The sequence below is a fragment of the Melopsittacus undulatus genome, chromosome 1 (assembly GCF_012275295.1).
Source record: "Melopsittacus undulatus isolate bMelUnd1 chromosome 1, bMelUnd1.mat.Z, whole genome shotgun sequence".
NCBI classification, from domain to species: Eukaryota; Metazoa; Chordata; class Aves; order Psittaciformes; family Psittaculidae; genus Melopsittacus; species Melopsittacus undulatus.
In genome coordinates this window covers 57081656-57088709 of record NC_047527.1, presented here as the reverse complement: position 1 = coordinate 57088709, position 7054 = coordinate 57081656, and positions in this window count along the sequence as shown.

Sequence of the window (7054 nt, the reverse complement as noted above, 5' to 3'; positions counted from 1 at the left end):
TCATCCTTGTGGCCCTCCTCTGGACTTGTTCCAACAGTTCCATGTTCTCTTTATGTTGAGGACACCAGAACTCCCAAGTGAGGTCTCATGAGAGCAGAGCAGAGGGGCAGGATTACTTCATTTGACCTGCTGGTCATGTTCCTTTTGATGCAGCCCAGGATACAGTTGGCTTTCTGGGCTGTGAGTGCACACTGCTGGCTCATATTAATTTTCTCATTGACCAACACCCCTAAGTCCTTCTCCACAGGGCTGCTCTGAATCTATTCTCTGTCCAAATTTAATTTGCCAAATTTGTTTAATTCAGGTTGTATATTTTTAGGTAGTTGGTGTTGGTGTTTTTGTTTGAGACTGTTACATACTCTAGAGGGAGTTAACAGAGCATAATACTAGTAGATATTGGTCAGTATAATGCATTTTTGTTACCTGTTTAATTATAAAAGTCACTTTTAGTACAACCATGTGACTGTTAAAAGGACTAGTTTGTGTCCAGGGTTAAAATCTTCAAGTATAAGCTAAAAAGCAGACTTTGGCATTGATGTCTTGGAGAGTATCACTGAAAAATAATCCTAACATTGCTCTTCTTCATAAGTATTTGTCTTGATGTTTTTCTCTCTCTTTTTTTTTAATGTTATATGGCTGTATAATACATATTATAATGCCCTCCTTACAAGGCAGCTTGATCACATAAGAAATTACAATGCTATAGCATTAAATTAAGGAATATTAAGTAAAAAAGATGGTTAAGCTTAAAAAGAAGTCTGTGTTTGAGTAAACCTGATGATGATATAAATCAGAACCAGGGAAAATGTATTGCATCCTTTTTCCTTGTAGGGAAGAGACATGTTTCTTCTGTTTAAGTAGCTTCGTAACAGCTGGCTTCATGCTGCAGTGCAGAGTACTGTAAGTAGATCTCTGACTTCAAAGATTTTTGTTAACCAGACAGTATAAGCAATATCTAAGGAGGTTAGGATTTTTGCTTTGTTTTGCCTTTTTTAAAAGAAAATTCTGTGTCTGATTTTAAGTTCAACCTTTTTCCTTTTGAGAGAAAGGAAAATTGTGAGTTCATAAAATACTGAGTAGTAGGTGTTTGATATGTTTGGGTTTTTCTTCCCCTTTTCTTCTTTTTCCTTCTATAAATTGCCTTTTTTCATTTTTTATCATTATAGCTACTTGTACGTAGTGACTTGAGTTTTCTTGTTTTTTGATTTTAGTGGGGTTTTTTCATAGAATCTTTGAAGTGTAGTTTTAGTATATAATTGAAAAGTGAGATACTTAAAAATGTGTTTAGAAAGGGTTTTTTAACATAGTGTAGAGATCTTGGGTTGTTTTAAAAAGATAATGAAAAGCTTACAAGTTCCTTTGCACAACTCAGTGCTGATAGTCAAAATGTAGGACTGTTAAGGCAGTAATATATTTTCTTGATTTGTCTCTTAAGGTTGCAGTTACAGATCAATTACATATTTAATTTTGGGTCAGGCTGGAAACCTGCAGCTTTTGACTTAATAAAAACACTGAAGTGGTCAGTGGAATGTTGCTGTTCCTTCTGTGGTGTGTAATAAATAAATTCTGAATTCTGCTGCACTGCTGAAGAACTATTTCAACTATGAGCCTTCATTTTCTGTTATTTTTGTTTGTGTTTATAAGTAGTAACCAAATAACTTGCTGAGCAATCTTGTGAGATGTGGACCTGAATATGATAAATACTGTGTAAGAAACGGATCACAATGGGATCTGTTAAAACTAAAACAACTGCTAGAGTTAGAAGCAAAGCATGTGTGTCAGTCACTTCTGAATTGCAGTTTAATCAATCAGATATGTACTGAACTGTTGGAAATTAAATTTGAAGTGTACTGCCATTTTCACCAAACCCTTCTCCCAGCTATCTTCAGCAAGACACAGGGAGAAGAAGAGTGTACAAGACTGGGTGTCAGATGTGATGTGAAATTAAGGGGTTTGCTGTGGTGATGCAGATAATTGAGTGCTGTCTGAAGGGGGGAATGTGGCATTTTATTTTTTTCTTCAGTCTTTAAAGTTTCTTGAAGCAATTTCACTGTAATAACTCCAAATTCACAAAATAATGCTGCTTTTTTAAGTCAAGTGTAAGCCTTTTGTTTTTCTGTAATAAAAATATTCAAAAGAGCTTGTTTCCTTTGCTTAACTGACACTGTGTTAAGCTTGGCTATTACTTGCTGTGTTACAAGGCTGTGTTTCCTGGGTCACTTGTTTTAAGCGTACTTTAGGCTCCAACTAAAGAAGTATAAAAAAGCAGCTGGTAGATTTTTAAAAGAAAAATGAGTTAATCCTGTCTGATACCTTCTCATCAATATTTGGAAATGCTCTCTAGATGTAGGATTTAATATTTACTTTTGTTCACTCAATAAAGAGAGTGAGTCAATATCTCAGCAGTATAAAACAAATGTATTTCTAAAAAAGAAATGTTAAAATACCCATTTGTTCCATTAACATACTCTCAAATTCTTAGGAGAGTTTGAGTAGTGAAGGGAACCTGAGGCATACTGTTTCAGTATGCATCTTCCTGGAAGAACTTTAGTAGCTTTGACACTTGGACATGGGCGATCTCTTACTCCTTCATTTACCTAGGCTGTTTTAACAAATACTGTCCACACAGTGGTGCTCACTGCTTAAAGGATGGAATGATTTCACTCTGGTAGATCTGATGTATTGAAGATGGCAAAGAAGAGCTTAATTTTCATGAAGTATTTAAAAGGTTTAGCTCATTCTGTTTCAGCCCAGAACTAGTTTACCCTGTTCCTTTTTTGTCAGCATGTTTGAAGAAGTGATTGTACTTGGAGGAGTGGGAGGGTGGAGAGCTGTGCTCATGACAGCCAGAAGCTCAAGTCTGAAAAGGGTGCAAAAGTGGAATATACATTCCTTAAGCTTTTAAAGGCTCATGAGACTATAGAAGTTTCAGGTTGTATTACACTGTGACAGAGTGGGTACTGGCTCCCAGATCTTCTTGAGGCACACACAGCTTTCTGCTGTGTTGTTCTCATCACTGAGTACATTGCTAACACTGAATCATACAAAGCTGTTGCAGGTCGTATTGCTGTAACCAGTGAAAACAATTTTGACAATATTGTGTTGAATGCGCTTTTGAACTCTTAACTTCTGAAGGTTTTATAATCTGCCTAGGCAGTGTATGTGTTCCTGAAACAATTACTTCTCTAATTTCTTTTTAACAGTTTTAAAAGATTGCTGATACTATCCTTGTATCAATTTACTGACATAAAATGCCATTTAGCAGCTGATATGAACTTTCCTTTTGCTAGCAAATTTCCTTCTGCTTATACACCAAGGAGTATAGAAATGTTTGCAGTTGTTTAGAATGGATAAATAGACTAGAAGCATTTTACATAAAGCATTTTTCAATGGAGTATTTTGGCTTTTAAGAATAAGACCTGAAAGATCTAGGTGGTGCTTTAAAGGAGAGTAAGGAAACCTCTAAGATGATTACTTACAAGAAGAATAGTACTGCTTTATAGCTCAGTTACAAGGCTGGTGTAGTCTTCAGCTGGGTTAATGACTAAAATGGTGGCTGGTTTTAGGCTGACTGAAGAGATTGAGTAAGCGCTAACTCATGAAGGGGATGAAAATGCTTTGACAGCAGAAATTGGAATGGGAGAAGGGAAAGGAGGGGGGGCATATGTTCTCTTATCTCTGTCTTATGTCTCGATGTGGATGAACTACGTTTAACATTTGCACAACTAGTGGGAGTTTCAAGACCTTCCAAATGAAATTTTATATTCTCCATTTACTTTAGAGAGTCTGTCAGTTTGCCTGACACAGAGCAAAGTGGTATTACTACCCAGTTAAGGTTACTACTTATGGATGGATTTGCCATTCTCTTCAGAAACATACACTCCAAGTCACTCAAAATAACATATTTTAATGTTCATCATTTGTTTGAAACAAATACCAAAACCCAGTCCGCTTTCATCTTAGGTTGCTACACCACTGCTTTAAAAAAATGATAACTCGGAGTGTTTTAAATTCTTGCAATGGTGGCAACTTGTAGTCCTGATGCTATCAGGAACTGGAGATCTAATCAACAATGTAGGATTTGTATTTTCATTTTAAAGAAGTGTGGCCTTTTTTTTGTTTGTGTTTGAAGTAAACTATAAGAAATAATACTGCAAGAGTTGCTGTAATGTTATTATTTTTACCTGAATAGTAAATGTTGACTCTTAATTCAAAGCAGACAATGTATTGTTCATAGACTGGAGGCAAGAAGGTAGAGGAGGGTGGAAATTTAAGTGACTCAAAACAACACAAAAAGACTTTGGGACTTCAGTCCCTAAGCTTTTAATCCCCTCCCAAAGTAGTCTTTTGCTGTTTTTTTTTATCTCATTGAGTCATTTTGACTTAGGATTGACTGTAACTTTTTACTTAATCTTTTTTCTTTGTATGCTTCTCTAAAAAATGTTGAGTGTTCTGACAGTACACTGTACATTAAAAATTGACATGCAGACTGGTGCTGTGGATGGCCACTGGCTAATTTTCTTTATATCCTCTTCACTTCTGTAAAATATGTATTTTTCAATTTTACCTTTGCACACTTGGCCAGTTGAGCTGCTTCTACTTTGCACTTCTTGCAGGATACTACTTAGAAGCTATCAAAGTATCACTGTATTTTTTTAAGACATTTTTTGAGATTCTTTTCATCAACAAACATTTAAAGTTATTTAGAATAACTTTCATGTTCCTAAACTGAACATTTGTTAGAGCAGGAGGAATTACAGAAAAAGGTGGTCCTATGGTAGAATGCTTTTCCAGTAGAAAGCATGTAGATGGTCTGTGTAGGAACATAAACTGTATAGAAACTGAATTCTCCTTTGAAGTAAGAGATCTCCTTTTATATAAGGTAAAAGAAAGCTAAGACTGCCGTATTTTCAGTCACTGCAAAAATTTAATGTAAGCATATTTCCTGCAGAAGTTGGAAGAAGTACTTGTTGGCCCAGACAAGTCCTTGACAATGCATTAGTTGCTCCTGAGCTGGAGAAACAAATTAATTGCCTTCAGCAGATTTGTCATTTAATAGCTGTGTCCAAGTCTCGGTGGAGAAAATAATTATAAATTATGCTGTGCCATCACGCAAAATTATGCTTCATGCAAATAAAAAACACTTGAGAATTGGGTTAAACCTTGACATGGTAAGACTATGGTGCATATCTTCCTCCTTCTCTTCCCCCTCTTTTAAAATTAAATACTTTTGAAAAAAACACAAAACAAATGCAGAGGGAATGAATATTCTTCATGGCTCATTTGTGATATCCCAGAATGCTTCAATCACATCCCAAATGCCACAGGTTGCAAGAGATAATGCAATATACTGGGGCGTTAACTTTTTAAGTTGTATCTGATCCTACTCTCAAGTAAGAAGTATCAAAAGGCTTTCAGAGTGGGTTGAAGGAGAAGGGGAAGTATTTTCTAAAGAAGTAAACAGAAGTGTTGGTCAGTGTCAAGTCCTTCTGAGAGGGAGATGTACCAGAATATGAAAAGTACTCTTTGGAATGGATCTTGGAAGTAGATGGGAGCTTCGTGTCATGATTTAAAATGATTTAAAATAGAAGGATTTCTAGTAGAGGGAGAGTAAGTAATACTTGATTTTTAGAACAGGATTTAAGTGCAGATATGAATCGTGACCTGAATTAAGTATTTCTATTTTTACACTTGCATCATGTGCTGTTGTAATTTAAGCGGTCTGTCTTAAAGAGGAAAGCTGTCAATGTGTTCATGTGAATTTGTGTTGGGTTTTCATTTCCAGAGAGCACCTGGAATTCCAGCATAATGCAGAAGCATTTCTTTCAGTGGGCTGTAGCTGTGTCAGCTTCCATTGTCAGAAATCTAAATGCTAAGACATACCAGATATAAGACCTTGAGTTGCTCACTTAGCTTTACAGAAGTTCAAGCCATGTATGGGAAATAAATCAAATGCAGGCATTGTGTGTTAGCTAATGGAGAATTATTATCTATGGCTTGAAAGAACTTGCATGCCTTCTTTTAGTTTTGTAAATAATGGTTAGGAGATGGGAGGAATTTTTCATTGTGACATCCTTAACTGTTGCATCCAAAATCTTGGCTAGAAACGTGCAGCAAGGCTCATAGGGGAAGGAAGTTTGCAATGAGGGCTAAAGGCATGATGATCTTAAAGTAAGACTATTTCTCATGTTAAGGTGCCATAGAGGCTGGGAAAGAGTTATAAAGGAAATGCATAATAAAATGAAGCTTGTAATGTTCACATTCAAATAATATGCTACTCTCTTACACCAGTCTTCTTAAAAGAGTGTTAACAGGCCTGAGGTTGTATGAGGATGTGATGCACTGTGACAGTAAGAAACAGTGAAATATTTCCATAGCACTGGCATTTCTTTTCACTTCTTCCCTTTAAAAGGAGGAATGTCGCAGTGCAGATCCTTGGTGTGAATGAGCACTGCTGAGCTCCAACACCTTTTCCCAAGTCATTTTGCAGAAGGAGGAACTTGGCTGCACAGAGGAGCATCTCTGGTGAGTAAGTGCCTCTGGTAGTCTCTGTTGCACAAGCATAGGTTAGCCCCAGTGACTTTCAGAAAGAGCTGGAAGTTGGACACAACGTGTGGCTGGAAAGTGGCAGATGCAGAGACTTCAGGAGCCTCTGCTTTGACATGCAGGAAGTGTACTGCTGTGCAGAGTTTTAATGACCATCTGAAGACACAACGCAAAGGACTCTTTCTAAACATTTAAAAAAGTCATCGTTGCATTGCTGTGATGATGGTTCATGAGGTGAGAATGAATACATGAGGTATAGAGGTGAGCAGACACAAAAGCCTGTAGGGTGTTTTCTCTGCTCAGGCCCATGCATGCTCGTTTGAAGCTAGGACAAGGCCACACCATTTTGGGGACAGCAAGTTCATGATCATAGACGTCTGTGCCTCTTGGTCCTTGGGCAGTGAACTTGTCCTGTCATGTTTAAATTAGAGTGTAGACATGCCATAGAGCATTAAGTTCAGTTTCTCGACATCTTCCTTTGACGTGGAGCGCAGTTTTAGGCAAGTTA